Source organism: Lagenorhynchus albirostris, chromosome 8 (genome assembly GCF_949774975.1).
Source record: "Lagenorhynchus albirostris chromosome 8, mLagAlb1.1, whole genome shotgun sequence".
Taxonomy (NCBI): Eukaryota; Metazoa; Chordata; class Mammalia; order Artiodactyla; family Delphinidae; genus Lagenorhynchus; species Lagenorhynchus albirostris.
This window is the reverse complement of record NC_083102.1, coordinates 75,261,238-75,279,892: the sequence shown is the minus strand read 5'-3', so window position 1 is coordinate 75,279,892 and position 18,655 is coordinate 75,261,238. Positions and strand designations below refer to the sequence as shown.

At 41.0% G+C, this 18,655-nt stretch overlaps 1 protein-coding gene across 2 annotated transcripts in view; it reads right to left on the bottom strand.

Annotated features, from left to right (window-relative positions):
• Nucleotides 1–9,014, bottom strand: part of CCDC126 (coiled-coil domain containing 126) — a 59,178-nt gene extending 50,164 nt beyond the window's left edge. For both annotated transcript variants that reach the window (XR_009541842.1, XM_060156156.1), the window contains exon 1: nucleotides 8,672–9,014. The gene's annotated coding sequence lies outside the window, so the exon portion shown is untranslated. The remainder of the gene's footprint in view (nucleotides 1–8,671) is intronic.
• Nucleotides 9,015–18,655: the final 9,641 nt, after the last annotated feature.

The following is an 18,655-nucleotide window of genomic DNA, read 5'->3' as shown; positions in this document are numbered from 1 at the left end:
GTCAAGATACAATAGTGACAGGCTTCCCTGGTGGTACAGTAGTTAAGAATCCCCCTGCCAATGCAGGGGGCACAGGTTCGAGCCCCAGTCTGGGACAATCCCACGTGCCACAAAGCAGCTAAGCCCATGCGCCACAACTATTGAGCCTTCACTCTAGAGCCCGCGAGTCACAACTACAGATCCCGCATGCCACAACTACTGAATCCCATGTGTATAGAGCCAGTGCTCCGCAACAAGAAGCCACCGCAATGAGAAGCCCATGCACTGCAACAAAGAGTAGCCCCTGCTTGCCGCAACTAGAGAAAGCCACACACAGCAACGAAGAACCAAAGCAGCCAAAAATAAATAAATTTTTTTAAAAAAGATACAACAGGAATAAGCACAAGATTCCAGAGTTCAGGGTTTTTGAGCAGGAGCTGCCCATTCTCCTTGCACGGTCCTTGCAATAAACCTTTCCTAGCTCTGAATTCACATTGGTTAGTTTGGCCTCACTGTTCATCCGGCATACAAACTTGTGTTCAGCAATATGACCACAATCCCGAAGGTTCCGCAGAGCTGACTTCTACCCTTATCTCTGTCTGTCCTAATCTCACACCACTTTCCCCCTTGCTCACTATGCTACAGCCCAGCTAGGCGAAACACACCAAATTCTTTCTGAACTCAGGGTCTATACAACTGCTATTGCCCTGCTTGAAATGCTCTCCCCATGGCTTATTCCTTTTCATCCTTTAGTATTTAGCTAAAATGTCACCTCTTCAAAAAGTAGCACTCCCACTGCTATCCCACCTCCAGCCTCAAAGAACTCTCTATCAATCTCCATATAAAATTATGTACAGTACAATCCTCCCTCAGTATCTGCAGGGGACTGGTTCCAAGACCCCCAATAGATACCAAAATCCAGATGCTCAAGTCCCTCATATAAAGTGGCATAGTATTTGCATATAACATATGCACATCCTCCTATATACTTTAAATCATTTCTAGATTACTAATAACACCTAATACAATGTAAATGTTATATAAATAGCAGCAAATTCAAGTTTTGCTTTTTGGAATTTTCTCACATTTTTTTTCCAATATTTTCAATCCACGGTTGAATCCACAGATGCAGAACCTGCAGATACAAAGGGGTGACTATATTCTATCTTTAAAACCTTAACCAAGCTATTTTATCTCCCTATACCCTAATGTCCTCACTTATATCATGGAGACAACAGTACCTATGTAATACTGGTGAGGATAAATGACACCTCATACTACTGTCAATAAATGTTAACATTTATTATTAGTATCAGGTACTTACACAGCAATTCCAGTAATTCTTAAGAATCTTAGTAACCTGAGTTAATACAGGGGATGTTTTACTAGACCCAAATAAAACTCCTAATTAGCTCTCATGTCCCTCCCAGAAACCAGTCCCCAAAGACAAAATTTATTTCCCACTAATCACAGAAATATCTCCCCCAATCAAGCCAGTCTGTCTCATTTAGTAACAATAATAATGTTACTCAAAAACTGGGTTCGCCTTTTGATGGGTATTGAGCCAAAAGGCACAACCAGGCCGAAGAGTAGAAGGAAGGATTTATTATTATTTGCAGCAAGTAAGGAGGGATCTTTCCCAAAGCAGTGTCTCTCGGAACAGTAAAATTGGGGAAGTTTTTTTATTTATTTATTTTTATTTTTATTTTTATTTTTTTCGGTACGTGGGCCTCTGTTATGGCCTCTCCCGTTGCGGAGCACAGACTCCGGACGCGCAGGCTCAGCGGCCATGGCTCACGGGCCCAGCCGCTCCGCAGCATGTGGGATCTTCCCGGACCGGGGCACGAACCCGTGTCCCTTGCATCGGCAGGCGGACTCTCAACCACTGTGCCACCAGGGAAGCCCGGGAAGTTTTAAGCTAAGGGTATATGCATATTCAGGAAGGGGCTTGGGCAGCCATTTTATTTGATTGAAGTTAGAAGGATCAGAAAAGGTCAAAGTCATCCCTTAGGTTCCAGCTGATCTGGTAGTTGAGCACTTCAGGCTAATCTTCACCACTGAAACAGAACTTGGAGCCTTTACAACTGATATCATTATCTTTGCTTGAATGTTTCTGCATTCTTCTGTGCCCTTAAGATCATTAATTACTGAGATCTGTTCAAGGGCAAGCATTATGGCTAGGCTTAGATCACAAAATGTCTTAGGCCAAAAATGGCTTCTGTCATGTCAAGAAAGCCATGCCTGGTTCTCTTCCTCCAGGGACCCCCTACCCTATCTACTTACAATAATACCTACGGTTACATAACATTTTTATTTACCAGACATGCTTCCTTACAGCCTCTCATTCAGTCAGTAGCAGTCAGGCTGCAGTCTTGAAAAAAATTTCTTCGCAGAATTTTTGTACAACATGAAATACCGCATTGGTAGTAGTCACTGAAGAATTACCCAGTCCTAAAAGATGACATAATACCATGCTGTTGATGAGAACAGTTCCTCTTCCATATAGCCTAAAATGAGACTAGAGTATCTGCTTAAATGCTACCTGCGCCAGAAGGATTTCAAAACCTCATAACCTTACTCTAGCCCACTTTGGCCTTCTCTCACATCTCACAGCACATTACTTTATACCAACTGATTTTACACATCATATCACTCTATCATGTGTGTAAGCCTTGTCCCTTTAAGTCCCAGGTCCTTTAAGGGCAAGAGTAACATGCCCTACACTGCAGCCACAACTCCCATACAGCCTGGAGAAGAATCAGCAGAGATGCCTTATATTTAAGCACACCCCTGAGCCTAACCCCACCATCTCCCAAGCACCAATGTGACCTCCCTGCAATGTTTCTGGGGGGTGAGGGGCAGAGGAGATGGAAATTTCAAGATAAAATTACAGTTGGTGGGTTGCATATCATCCACAGACTGAACCAACGGCAGATAGAAAATATTTAAGAAAAAGCAATTCCAGAAAGTTCAAAAAGCAAAACTTGAATGTGCCATGCACCGGCAACTATTTACATAGCATTTACATTGTATTAGGTATTATAAGTAATCTAGAGATGGTTTAAAGTACACAGGAGGACGTGTGTAGGTTATATGCAAATAATATGCCATTTTATATAAGGCACTTGAGCATCCCATAGATTTTGGTATCCATGGCTGTGGGGTGGTAAAGGTGGAGGTGGACCTGGAACCAATGCCCTACGGATACCGAGAGACAACTGTATCTTCAATTATCCATTTCTAGGCTGGAAGGACCTGAGAAGAAATCTAATTCAGTATTCTCATGTTTCAGATGAAAGAACTAAAGCCCAGAGATGTTAACTGTCCTGCCTAAAATGAGGCAATGAGTTAGTGGCAGAAAGTGCACTGGTCCTGAACACAGGTCCTGACTCAGTATTTAGGTTTTTCTCTGTTCTATACTACCTCCTGTACCTCCATTAGAAGGACTGCATTTGTCAGTACTGAATGAATTGTAATATTAAATGAACCTTGTTCTTTTTTGCTTTAAAGGAACGTAACAAGAAAACAGTAATGGCGGTTTAGGGCAATGATCCTAAAATTCTGAAGATGTGTAATTTGTTCTTTAAATTATCAAGTTCACATATTAAAGTTCAAATATGTTGATTCACATAAATCAAGGTATTACAAAGTTGCTACAAGAAGAATTTAAGAAATCTTCGATCTCTTTTTTTTTTAAACATAGGCAAAAAACTACAATAGAAAAAATATGAAGTAAAACAAAGATAAATACAGGTCTTCTGGATGTAGATATCTTCACCATGATCAATAAATACAATGACAAGAAAGAACACATTTCCAGAAAAAAAAGGAACGGAGTGGGGGGTATGCAGAAAGACCCATATTCAAACACAACCTTTACTAGGTGCAGTTTCATTTAAAGCATGAAAGAACTTGATTTATTCATTCATTTGCTCACTTATTCATTCACAATATTTATTAAAGCACCTACTATGTGCCAGAAACAGGAAATGTAAAAGATGAAACGAGACAGGATTCCTGCTATTCTGGAGACCACGCTTTAGTAGGAGCGGGATGGTTAACAAGCAAACACAGAAACAAGCCAATTGCAGCTTGTGATAAACTGCTATGGAAAAAATAAACAGGGTGATGTGAGAATGTGTGAGGAGTCTATATGAGCTATGAGGTCAAGGAAGGCCCTCTAAGGAGGTCTGATCTGAGAAAGAAGAGGAAGTACAAAGTCTGGTTCCAATTTCCTTCTAACTAAAACCATTAGAATTCCAACCAGAATCTTGGGAGGAGGAGTAAATTCCTCATTCCTAGTCTCCTCAGTACAAACACAGGAGAATGAGAGGGATCCCAATCCCCACATGGAATGGCCTGGTTTGGAGAAATCGTCCAAAGCGAACAAAAGGAAACTCACAAGCAAAGAAAGCTCTGTATTCCCCTTTCTTAAGAAAATGACAGTTCCACTGTTCAGTAACATATGAACAGTAATGACCTGACATGGTGGACTTTACACAGAAAAACATACTCTTTTTGGCGTTTTCTACTATGAAAAGGGCGGTGGTAAGATGAGGCAGGAATAAAGCCTATAGCAATCCACTGGCATGTTACTTTACAATTGTTATTAAGCATTTTAAATACAATTTTTCAAACTCTAAAATATTCCTTGTTAAAAAACACAAAAGTAGTAAAACAAAGAACATGGGGAAATTTTTTTCTTAATTTGTATATTTACTGTGTTACGGGTCTTAATGTATTCACTCCCATTTACAAGATTTACACATAAGCAAAGATCTGTTCAAAGCTCTACTATGCCACCTGCCAAACAGCAAACATGCAAGCAACTAGATGTCTGAGCAATTTTTCAGTGGCCTCTCCCTAGCCAAAGACCTGAAGACAAATATGTTAGTACAACATTATTACTAGGGAAAAGTAAAGATGGAGAATCAGTGAATATTTAAACTAGAACACCCTCATTTTAAAGACAAGGAAAGGGAAGCACAAGGAGGATAACGACTACCCAATGTCAAAAAACTGGGGGAAATTAGGCATCCAAACTCTCAGCCCAGGACTCCAGTGTTTTTTTCAAAAGCAAGGAACAAGAATCTACTTTTCAACGGGCACTTTTTAAACAACAAGATGAAACAGAAACCATCAGAGTAGGTTGTACACAATACAGATTTTGTTTTGTGGACTTTTCATTTTTTTATATATATTTTTTTCATACATAGATATGCACACACAGTTACATATCTATGGAGTCTTGAGGTAAGAAGATCTCTTGCTACGGGTTGCAGTCAAAAATATTAAAAACACTACATTTCACACGGCCTATCTTGAAATACTTCCTTGTACTGATATTTTTATGCAAACGTTGCAATAGCAAGGCTGAAAAAATTAATAGATGGCCAATCCTACCTTGGAAATCTTTCCTTCAAATCCCATTTTTGCATTCATTCAGTGCTCTACTTTTTGTGCCGTTGACTATAGCTAAAGTAACTATCGACAGCGATAGCAGCAACTAGCAAGCACAGAAGCTCTCATTCAGTCAAAGGTGCTAGAAGAATCACTGCCTATTGGTCTCCTAAGGAACTTATAGCTGGAAAAACAGATATTTATTACAAAAAGACACAGTATGTTCACTAGAGCGCAGAGGTTCAGAGAGTTCTCTCCAAAAAAAGAAATAAGTACGCCACAGACTTGCCTTTGAATGTAATTTCAGAGGAAAGGCTCATTCCTAAAATATTTTCTATTTTCTCTCCATAATATTGCCTAAGGCTAATATCTAGAGGAAAAAATTTAACATAGGACACAGCATCCACTCCTAAATAGGTCTAAGATTTAAAATGTGAACTGCCTTGGGAGAAGCTACACTAAAATTCCACCTAAGGGGCTTCCCTGGTGGCACAGTGGTTGAGAGTCTGCCTGCCGATGCACGTGCCCCGGTCCGGGAAGATCCCACATGCCGCGGAGCGGCTGGGCCCATGAGCCATGGCCGCTGAGCCTGCGCGTCTGGAGCCTATGCTCTGCAACGGGAGAGGCCACAACAGTGAGAGGCCTACGTACCGCAAAAAAAAAAAAAAAAAAAAAAATTCCAGCTAAGATACAGAAATATCACATCTCAACATATAAGATCAGTTTTCGATGGCATATTGGGGAAAGGCAAGAGAAGACAACAACATTGAAGAGTATAAAGACAGATAAAAGAAAATGGGTAAAATAAGTCAGGGTTAAGAAGAGAATGTTAGAGCAAAAGGTAAACTACCCAGTCACTATGTCACAGTAAAAGTTTACTCCAAAATATATTACGCACTACTAGATATTTCCGTCTCGGAACCTGACCTCCCCACTGCCTCAGCCAATCATGTTTTGTGCCGCATGACCCCATGTCCCCTTCCACAGCTAACTAGACTAGCACTGGGCACCTCTGCCTGAGGCCTCCAACAAAAATTGGCCCCTAAAAAAAACAATATGTTGGGGGTAGGAGCAAAAAGTAAAAGAAATCACAGAAACAAACAATGAAGTTGAATTAGGGATTGACAAACTCAAGTTATATAAAAGCAGGCATAATAAAGAGGCTATGAGTAAAAAAAAAGATACGTAGTAGGGAGGAAGACAACTAAGCATGTCAAAAATGCAGAGAAAACATGTGCAGCTCATGAAAGAGGGATGAAGTGGTCAGGAGAGATTCCTGTTTATGGCAGCTTTCTAGTTCTGTCGTGTATATCCCCTTCCTCAAGGTGAGTGGAAAATAAAAAAACCTAAGACACAAATAAATGACTAAAAGGGTTTACATCATTTTTTTTTCCACATTAAAAAAACTTATCATTGCAAAGTCTGAGTTAGAAGAGTCCTTGGAATCAGATCAATTCACTATTTGAGAGAGAAGGAAATTGAGGACCGCAAAGGAAACTAAGGTTGTATAAATAGTGACAGAGGTAGGACAAGAACCAAGGCCTCCTATTTCTACAGCCATTACTCTCTGTCCTAAACAGCACTAAATATCACCAACAGAAAAATTTTTACTCAAAACGAGTATTTCTGCCACACATTTTTAAATGAATCAGAAATCTTTATGCGCATTATGCCATCTCCCACAGTTTAAATTTTTCACTTATTTACTCTCTGGTTCTCTGGTATTCTTATGAAATACATTCATTAAATTTCTCCTTTTCTTTGTAAAGGTATTTTTTTAATGTATGCGTCACTCAAGACATTACACAAAATTCATCATGCTCCACTGGCTTTTCCTCACCGTACCTTTACATAGCATTACTCAAAACATGTTATTTCACAGACTGCACAACAGTGCTTGAACTCAGAGTAGTACAGAACAGACATTTTAACTGAAAACAGTTTCAACTAAGGACCATAATGATTTCCCTGGAGAAAAACTCAACACCTATGTCACTAAAGTTCAGAGAAAACACTGCAAGAACAATCGAAACTGAAGAAGAACTAATGTGAAATGTTTCAAGTCATTCCTTATAAAATGTATTGCAATCATTCAATTTCTCCTGAGACCAAAAACTACAACTTGGAAACACAAATCCCAAAGATGGGAAATTACTAAACAGTGGGAAAGTGTAGAGAGAGGAAGAAAAAAAGTTGGCATAGGGTAAAGATGGTGAAGCCCCACGTCAGGACTGCAGCACACCTAAATGCTTATTCTGCCCGAATAAACACTTAAGCTCCTCTAAGGATCCCCTACAGGACACAGCTGGGGGTGGGGTAAGTCCTTGAACCTAAAGCTGATCCACAGAAAAGCAAAGTCATCAATTTCCTAAGAACATTCTCAGCCATCTTAAAACAGCGGAAATTAAGAAACAGCATATTTTAAAGAATTCTTTGCTTAGGTTTAAGGTGAACAAGGTATATATAAAGTGAAGAACACACAACCTAGAGTGCTAACGATTAAACAAGGAAAAACACAAAACTCACCAATCTAGGGGCCACTTAAGTATAGCTAATGTATCATACTCAAAAGAATTTTTTCGTTAAGCGAAGAATTCATGGCGTTGTAAGCATATTACTTCTTATTCTAGCATCTTAAAGGTGTGTACTGTTACCACCATTTAGTGAGAAAATTCAGGCTCAGAGCCTTTAATTAACCAAGGTCATTAAAGCCAGGCAGTGCGTCGAGCGGGATTGGAACCCCGGCTGTCTTAAGGCTTGCGAGAGTATAAGCCGCAGTCGCCACAGCTGTTTAAGTTCATCCTTACCAGTCACCCAGGAGCTGAGTTTTGAAGAGGAAATCTAAAAAGGGCATTTGACTTTCTCTCTCTCAAAGCAGAAGAGAACTGAGCTGTCAGAAACTGAAAGAGAAGTGAGGGCGGCTGGCTCGCGGGCTCTCCATACCCCCAGCTCAGGTCAGTCGCTCCCCAGCGGCAGCGGCCACGGGACCGAGCCCGCCCTGCTCGGATCACGCAGCCCGAGCCACGCTCGGTTCTCCGCCCGGGGCCAAGGGGGCGCGGCTGTCAGACCCGGAGGGGCAGGGACAAAGAGCCTCCCCGGCCGTGGCCGGGGGCTGCGGGCCAGTGGCCGAGCCGGGGCTCCGTGGACGCCCGGCGGCAGCGGCCCCGATGGGGCGGCGTGCGGACCGGTGCAGAGCGCGGCAGAGGAGAGGCGGCCGCCGGCCCGAGGGGCTCAGCCAGAGACGCGGACAGGGCGAGCGGAGACGCCTTCCTTCTCGCCCTCTCCCCATTACCTTGTTTGTGGGCTTCTCGTCACCGTCGCCGACGCCAACGGGCTTCCAAGCCGGGGCGGCGCAGCGAAAGCCGATTAGCGGGCGTCAACAGCTTCCTGCGCCTGCGAAACAGCCTCCAGGTCGGGATGGAGAAACGCCGGGGCTGGGAATCAAGGATAAGGTTGGTTCTCAGCTGGTGGAGATTTTACTCCTCTCGTCCCTCACACTCCGCTTCCGCTCCGCCTCCTGGCCCGGCCCTTCCCCCACTTCGGACACCAGCCGCCCGCGACGTGCGGCATTGTGGGGGATGTAGTCCCGGAAGGCGGAAGAGGCGGCACGTGTTTCTAACCCGTCGGCACCTACTCCGGGTCAGGACAACGCCGTTGCACAGCAACCAGAGGCGCCTGCAGGCTCCTTTTTCGGATGAGCTTAGCTTGAGGGAGGAGTTCTCTCTGCCTTAATTCGCTGCGGATGCTGAAAGGAGAGCGTAGGCGTCTCACTCATACCCTCCAGCTGGGAACTAACATTTAACACGCTGTTGGCTTGAGGCAGAAGGGCTTAGTATGATTAAAAGTGTACTACTGGGCTTCCCTGGTGGCGCAGTGGTTGAGAGTCCTCCTGCCGATGCAGGGGACGCGGGTTCGTGCCCCGGTCCGGGAAGATCCCACGTGCCGCGGAGCGGCTGGGCCCGTGAGCGGCTGGGCCCGTGAGCCATGGCCGCTGAGCCTGCGCGTCCAGAGCCTGTGCTCCGCAACGGGAGAGGCCACAACAGTGAGAGGCCCGCATACCGCAAAAAAAAAAAAAAAAAAAAAGTGTACTACTGACAAGAATGCCCGTTTTTGCCCCGAATGTCCGTAGCCAACGGAGTAAGGCAAAAATAACCGACTAAAGATTGAACAGGAAGAAACAAAATTGTTGTTTTTCATAGATAATATCAATATTATGTACGTGGCAAATCCAAAAGAATTTGCAGATAAATTGTTACAATTAATAAGTTTAACAAGGTTAATAGACACAAAAATAGTATTCTTAAAAAATACTTATTTCTATATTCCAGGAAAAAAAGAGAATTGAATTTTCTTTAAGTTAGAGAATTTGAAGCTTACAATACCCTCAAACCAATATCAGATATCTAGGAATAAATCAAAGAAGTGCAAGACCTATATGAAGGAAACATTTTAAAAACATTGAACAAGACCTAAACAAATAAGAGATAATAACACGTTCACAGATTGAAAGATTCCATACTGAAAGATGTCAAGCCTCCCCAAATTAATCTGTAGACCCAGTGCAATTCCAGATAAATTTCAGTAGATTTCTGTGTGTGCGTGTGTGTGTGCGTGCGTGTGTGTGAGAAAGAGAGAGAAACTTAACGAGCTAATTTAAGTTTACGGAAGAGCAAAGACAAGTATACATGAGGAAGAGGAGGAAATAAAACAAGTATATATGAGGAAGAGGAGGAAGACTTGCGCAACCAGATATCAAGCTTTATTATAAAGCCATAGTCATTAAGGCAGTGTGGTATTGGATCAAGGATGCACCAATATACCAATAAAACAGAATGAAGAGCCCAGAGATGCGCCAAGGCTTCAGTAGCAACAGCCGCTACCAACAATAGGTCTGAGCCTCGCCAGCCCCTCCCCCAGGAGACCGAAGCAGTCGGCCAATCTCTGATATATTTTAAAAAAAAAAAAAGAATAAAGAGCCCAGAAAGTCTCATCTGTACATGAAAGTTTGATTTACGTTGTCATGATGGGGATGCAGAGCAATGCCTAAAGGATGGTTTTCAATAATTGGTGCTGGGACAAATAGATTTCCATTTGGAAGAAAAAAAATGAAATTGGGCTCTTTACATTACACACCAAAATCAATTCCAGGTGGATATTAGACATAAATTTGAAAGGCAAAACAATAAAGCTTTTAGAAGATGAAATAGGAGCAAATATCCATGACCTCAAGAGTAGGGGACAGATTTTTTAATTAATCCAAAAGCACTAATTATAATAGAAAAACTGATAAATTGACTACATTAATATTTAAGACCTGGTTTCATCAAATGATGCCGTTAAAAGCTAAAAAGCAAGCCTCAGAATCAAATAAGAAATTACAGCATTATGCTGTACACCTTAAATTTGTACAGAACTGTATGTCAGTTATCGCTCAATAAAGCTGAAAAAAATTTACAGTATGTAGAACCAAGAGAAGTCTTGTATCCAGGATATATAAAGAACTACAGTCATAAGAAAAAGAAATGAACAGGCAAATTACCGAGGAAGAAATCCAAATAACCAATAAACCTGTGAAAAAGTGTCAATCTTATAAGAGAACAGGGAAATTTGAACCGCAGCAAGATAACACTACACCACCGACCAGAATGGCTAAAATGAAAAAGACTGACAATTACAAGTGTTCTCACTAAGAGTAGAGCAACAGGAATTTTTCACTTTACTATAGGGAGAGTAAATTAATAGAGCAGTTTGGAAACATTGTTTGGCCTTATCTACTAAAGTACAGAGAACAGACTAAGAACACAGGCCTGTACATGACCAAGCATGTCACTTCCTGGTATATACCCTAAGAAAGGCTCATGTGCACCAAGATGCATGTGCAAGAATGTTAACAGCAGTACCGTTGTTATAGCTAAAAACTGTAAACAACCCAATGTCCTCTATCAACAACAAAATGGATAAATTGTCATATAATAATAGACATAGAATATAACAGAGAAATGAACAAACTACATGCAATAATATAGATGAATCTTAAAATATAATGTTAAGAAAAAGAAACCACTCTCGAAAGAATATATAATGTATTATTCCATTTTTATAAAGTTCAAAAACATGAATAAAGAATGCATACTTAGGTGCTGAAACAGTAAAGAAGAGGAAGGAAATAGTTACCATAAAAAGGAGGTTAACGGCTACCTCTTAAGACAGGAGGAACCCTATGGGGAGAGGATTGAGACTGGGAAGTCTCTTATGGTAGGGGGAGGGGGGAGAACACAAATATACAAGAAGCCACAGTAGAGTGTGGTATCTATTATATGTAGAGAAAAAACATTTCTGAGTGGGAAAAGTCCACATGGTAGGCAGGCACAAAGGAAAAGAGGCAATACAGGTCATGTATACAAAACATGGGATAACCTGGATACAGATTACCTGAGCTGTCCAGTACAGTAGCCACTAGCCATATGTGGCTTTTTTTTTTTTTTTTTTGAGGTACGCGGGGCTCTCACTGTTGTGGCCTCTCCCGCTGCGGAGCACAGGCTCCGGACGCGCAGGCTCAGTGGCCATGGCTCACGGGCCCAGCCGCTCCGCGGCATGTGGGATCTTCCCGGACCGGGGCACGAACCCGTGTCCCCTACATCGGTAGGCGGACTCTCAACCACTGTGCCACCAGGGAAGCCCCATATGTGGCTTTTGAGAGCTTGCAGCGTGGCTAGTCTGAATGAGATGTGCCGTAAGTGTAATATACACACCAAATTTTGAAAATTTACTACAAAAAACATAAAATATCTCTGTAGTTTTAAAATACTGATTATATGTTAACACGATAATATTTTGGATATATTGGTTAAATAAAATACATTATTAAAATTAATCCACTTGTTTCTTTTTACTTTTCAAACATGACTACAAAGAAAAATAAAACTGCATATGTGGCTTGCATTATATTCCTATTGGACAATGCTTCTATAGAGATACATCAAACAAACAAACAGACAAACAGAAAGATAGGAGAGAGCAAAAACTTAGAAGGCTTAAATGCCAAACTAAGAAACTTTTACTTAATTTGAGGAGCCACGCAAAGTTTTAAGATGGGGAGATAGTTATGTATTTGTCTGTGAGATTCTATTTTGTTATCTAATATTTATGTATGTTAAAGCAACCTCCTCTATTAGATTATAAACACATTACTATCCACTGTTTCCAGACACTGGTAGAAGGCACTCGGTAAATATACGATGAATAAATAAATCTTCCTACTGGCCTCATACACAAATCTCTGGATACCATATATATTTAATAACTGCAGTTTGATAGACGTTTCCCTGGCCAAAAGATTCATCTATTGTTATTTTCAAGATTTTTCATCACCTCCCTTCTATCTCACATCTGGGTAGACAAAGAGTAAATTAATTTGGAATGTTGAAGGTAATAATTATTGTTATATTTTATAACACTTTACAACTTAGAAATCTTTTTCTTAGATGCAGTGGGATGTATTGCCAAACTCCGCCCACTCATCTGTCAAAGGAAGACCTAGAGTCAAAAGAATGTAATCAGCTAAACTCTGGGCTAAACCTGTGGGGAAATGGTGGCTCTTTCCTGAGAGTTTGAAATATGGAGAACAGGAGGAGGGAGAGACACAGGTCAGAAATGAAGGGAGCCTCCCTGAAGGACGCTATGGTTGGGAAAGCCTAAAACTGGAAGCACCTTCCACTGGGCTTTGAGGGGTACATTCAAGTTAACAGAATCTTTGCTCCTCCTACATTGTGATTTGTTTCTGTGATATACCAGACCCTTCGTGGACAGTTCTATTTTTCCACATAGTGGTCCAAGGGTTTGGTCTGGGGGAGTCTGACAGGCTAGAAAAGGGAGGCCCTAACCTGCCCTTCTTTGGGGTTGGGGAATGTGAGAGGAGCCTGCTAACCACAGGAAAATCTCCTAATCAAAAGTGTAATAAAGAGTTTGGGCCAAGACAGGTTTTTTGGGGTTTGTTTTGTATACAATATGATATGTTTTTATTTAAATGTGTCTTTGTATATGTATATACACATATATATCATTTAACAGTATGTAGAAAAACCTATATCAAAATAAAAACAATGTTTAGGTTTATTTTTAATTGTATATGGGAGTATAGTTGATTAATAATGTGTTAGTTTCAGGTGTATAGCATAGTGATTCAGTTATACATATACATGTATCCATTCTTTTTCAAATTCTTTTCCCATTTAGGTTATTACAGAGTATTGAGCAGAGTCCCCTGTGCTGTATAGTAGTTCCTAGTTGGTTATCTATTTTAAATATAGCAGTGTGTACATGCAAGACAGGTATTTTAATTCTCTGCCCCTAAGCTATGTCCTGTGACCATTAACTGATTGCACAACGCAGGTTGCTCTTGCCAATGAATAAATACATCCAAGTCCAGCAAGAACTCATCATATCTTGCCTAATTCAAATTTAGGCTTTCCTTTATAGAAAGCAGATCTTATTTATTTAAACTCCCAAATGTAAAATGCAAAGATGAGCCTTCAAATTATCAAGATCATAATGACCATTATATCTCCTAGCAGGTGCTCACAGGCAGGGAGATAGATTTTAACCAACCAAAAGGTGCAAGTATCTATCTTTTTTTTTTTTTGCTAACTTGCCTAACCACAAAAATTACCTATATTTTTGTTCATTATTATAAAATTCAGAATAATTACCCCATTAAAGCAAATGAATTGATGAATGCTATTGCATTCAAAGCTCATTACTATACATTTTTTCCACATAAGCAGCTAGATTTAGAAATTAAAGCCTCCGAATATTCTAAATTAGATAAAATTGATTCAATTTTTAATAACCATGTTTGATAAATCCCAAGGATTAAGCCACTTTCCTTGGCTATGACTTAGTTTACCCATTCGTTAAAAAAATGTTTAGGTATCTCTCTACCTACTCTTCCTCAAATAGATTATGAGATCTTGTCAATCGAGATGTATGACATTGCAAGCTTCCCTGGTGGCGCAGTGGTTGAGAGTCCGCCTGCTGATGCAGGGGACATGGGTTCGTGCCCCAGTCTGAGAAGATCCGCAACGGGAGAAGCCACAACAGTGAGAGGCCCGCGTACTGCAAAAAAAAAAAAAAAAAAAAAAAAGATGTAAGTCGTTGCAAATTTAGAGAAAAGATGTGACATAATGCAGAGTTGTATTAATATTTTGGTCTAAGCATTACCCAACTTTATTGCGTTTTAATTCTTACAATCCCAAGAGTTTTGTCTGTCATAAGTTCCACTTTAACATGTACTATAAAATTCACATATTCCAATACCTTCCCCATTGTACATTACTCAGATCAATCCTTTAGCAGAACAGATAGATGCAACCTTAAAACGCTAGTCCCTGTCAGATCCATCTATTCCCACCCACATCCTGTCAGCCATCTCTCTCAGATTCCATAAAAAGTGAGAGGGAGGAAACAAAGAAAAAGACTTTAATGCAGGCATTAACTACAGTCTCTCCTCATTTCCTGCCTCCCTATTCCTATGGCTGATGATAACAAACAGGGCACACACTCTGTTATCATAAAAATAACCTTATCCGTTCAGTTATTCCATCAACAGGTATTTATGGAGCACCAACTTCCCATCTTTATACCCGGTTCCTTGGAGAACACATGGCAAGCACAAAACAGGCCCGTGATTGATGATTTTATGAGGAGGCTGGAAAAACAAGTTTTAAGGAAAGTCATTAAAAAGCAATATAGATATTACCAAATATGATACCAGTAATAAGTGTTATAGAAATTCAAGGTGATATAATGTTTATAATGTGCTTAACTCAGACCAGGTGGTAGATAAGTCCAATCATAAAAGGACATTATTAATTTTGGAACACTATTCTTCTGTTATTGTGACTGCTGGGAACACACAACTAAAGTGTTCTAAACAATGTATAGAAACTATACGATCTGTGGAAAAAACACAGTAGCTGACATTTGTGTAATTTTCAAAACATTTTTGCATTATTTCTTCTAATTGTTATAACTCTCCGAGAGGTACACAGAGAGGATACTATCCCAATTTTTTGTTGAGGAAACTAAGGCTCAGAGTAGGGACATGACATGCCCAAGAAGACAAAGCCTGTAGGTGGCAGAGGCAAGATTAGAAATTAGGTCTTTTGATATCTCAACTAGGACCCTACCCTTACAATAATAGTACCAATCTGTTTTCAAGATACTTGTGAAATGGAATGAATAAAGAAAGAAGACATTTCCCTTGCTTTTCCTTGTATGGGATTAACCACAAGAAAGTCAGAGACTTTAGTTTTCTTTCCTACAGACTCTTAGCACCTACACCAATGCCTGGCTCCTATTAGGTATTCTCAGTAAACGTTTGTTGAAGACGTCAACTCTAAACATTTTGGGGAAAGTTTGATTTGTTTAAAGCAGAGGTTCTCAGAGACCCATCTATAATTCAGTGCCTAGCTGTCTAAATATGGATGTTAAAACTACAGATCTCAGAGCCTCATTTGTGGAAATTTTGATACCGGGGGTCTTGAGTGAGACCCAGGAGTCAATGTTTTTAAAATGATCCTGTAATGATTCTAATGAGCCACTAGGTTTAGAAACCTCTGGTTTAAACCATCTTGTTTCTCTATTCCTCCCTCCCTCCATCTTAGTCTGTAGGGAGAAGCCAAAAAGCAGATGGGAAGAGAAAGGTAAAGATGAACAAACATGTGGCCCTACAGACTGACCCTTAGGAGAGAAACTGCCCCAGGTCCCGATCGTTTTCCACTTTTCAACTGCAGTCCCTTATGAGCCTCGGTTCTCTTTCATTTATTTAAGTATTCATTCAGCAATGTGCCAGGTGCTGGGGAAATAGCAGTGAGCCATCAAAGTCCCTGCTCTCATGGACTGACAGTCCAGTGAAAGCAATGAACAAATGGATGCTATGTCTGGAGATGGTAAATGCTACGAGGAAAAGTAAAGCAAAATAAGAGGATGGAGAGTGGCAAGGGGGATGGGAACTATTTTATACAGGGTGGTCAGGGAAGACCCGTCTGAATTGTTTCATGAGACACCTCTGTATCCCTCTAATAAATTTACCTTGCCTGAAGCCATCTTGATTGAAGGGATCAGTAGCATTTCTTGACTGCAGACAACAGAAACTTAACTGTAATTATCTTAAGGAAAAAAAGGAAATATGTCAGGGGTTCAATGAATAGAAAAGAGGCTATAGAACCAAACTGAGAAGATGGATAGGGACTGAGGCATCGTTGGAATGTCCAGTGGCCCAACAATTGTCTTTTAACAAGGATAGTCTGGCCAGAACCCCTTTACCACTACTATGCAACACTGCTAGCCTCTGAAGGTACCCTTAATGAAACTTAATGACCTCTTACCTTTGCATCGTTTGCTGCAGACTTAAGGCTGCAGGTAGGAGAAGCTGTAAGGTCAAGTCTAAGGCCACCTTTGCTCCAGCTGCAAAGTGTTAGGGAGGAAAGAACTCTCTTCTGGGGCAACCAAGGAGGGGAACACAGCATGAACTCCCCAAAAGCTGCCATCTCATGAGAGATTCCCCAGGTGAAGGCCTTGGATACTACACTAACAAAAAAGACACAATTCCACTATAGCCTATATGTTTTGCAACTAAATTAGCCTTGACATAACCCCCCAGAGGAAGGCTGTAACCTAAGACCAAGTCTGAACACAGAGTGTAAAATTCTATCCTGCCCTTGGACATTTAATAAGCATTAACTAGGCCCAGTGCCAGGATGTTAAAGACCCAAATGTGAGGTAAAAAAGAAAAAAGATTCTTGACTTTATGATCCTTAAGGTCTAGATGGGGAGACAAAACACATAAAATAGAAATTTCAAAATAAGAGAGCATATGAAATGGGCCAAAAAAAAAAATATTACTGCTAGTGTGAAGCAGTTCAATGTAGTGCTTTAAAACCCTTGCTCTGGGACTTCCCTGCTGGCGCAGTGGTTAAGAATCTGCCTGCCAACACAGGGGACACAGGTTCGAGCCCTGGTCCGGGGAGAGGCCACGGAGCAACTAAGCCCATGCCCCACAACTACTGAGCCTGCGCTCTAGAGCCCGTGCGCTGCAATTACTGAGCCTGCGTGCCACTACTGAGCCCGTGTGCCACAACTACTGAAACCCGTGCACCTAGAGCCTGTGCTCCGCAACAAGAGAAGCCACCTCAATGAGAAGCCTGCACACCGCAACAAAGAGTAGCCCCAGGGCTTCCCTGGTGGCTCGGTGGTTGAGAGTCCACCTGCCGATGCAGGGGACACGGGTTCGTGCCCCGGTCCGGGAGGATCCCACATGCCGCGGAGCGGCTGGGCCCGTGAGCCACGGCTGCTGAGCCTGCGCGTCCGGAGCCTGTGCTCCGCAACGGGAGAGGCCACAACAGTGAGAGGCCCGCATACCGCAATCAAAAAAAAAAGAGTAGTCCCAGCAAGCAGCAATGAAGACCCCGTTCAGCCAAAAATAATAAATAAATAGAGTTGGCTTAAATAAATGAATAAATTAAATTAAATTAATTAATAAATAAAACCCTTGCTCTAAGGCTAGACTGCCTGTTTGAATCCTGCCTCCATCCCTTAGTAAGGGCAAAACCCTGGGAACGTTAGTTTCTCTGAGCCTCAATTTCCTCATTTGTAAAAATGTGGATAATAAACATACCTACCTTGTAGAGTTCTAGTGAAGATTAAACTGAGATAATCCATGTAAAACCCTTCATACCATGCCTAGTCAACACACAGTAAGCACCAATACAGGTTAGCTAAGTTAATAGCTATTGTATCTCATCAGTATCAATTGATGCCGTCAATTGCCATCATTATTTTATAAATTACAATGAAAGAAAATCACTTCCCAATTGTCTCTGTGATTCTCTACCACTCTGTCAGTCTATACATCAATTACATCAATTACATTCAATACATATGGTACCAATAATGCCTTTAACTCAGTTGAAGTGATGACAATTTGAAAAGCTATGACCATAATTACTGATATTACATCTATGTCATAACTGCCCCCTGGCTGATGGTGAATGCAGACACATCCTGATTTCAGAGATGTTAATGTGTAGAAAAAAATGGGTGTCTTAGAATTTTTTTAATTATTACAATTTATAAAATTCTAAGGGACTCAGAAGAAGCCAGGAGTTTGTTCAGGAGCTCAAACTCTGCAGTTTTATAAACCAAAAGGACAAAAAAGCAATAGCTTTGACAGATGTTTGCAATGAATCATCTTTGTTGCTGTAAACTTGTAGAAAAC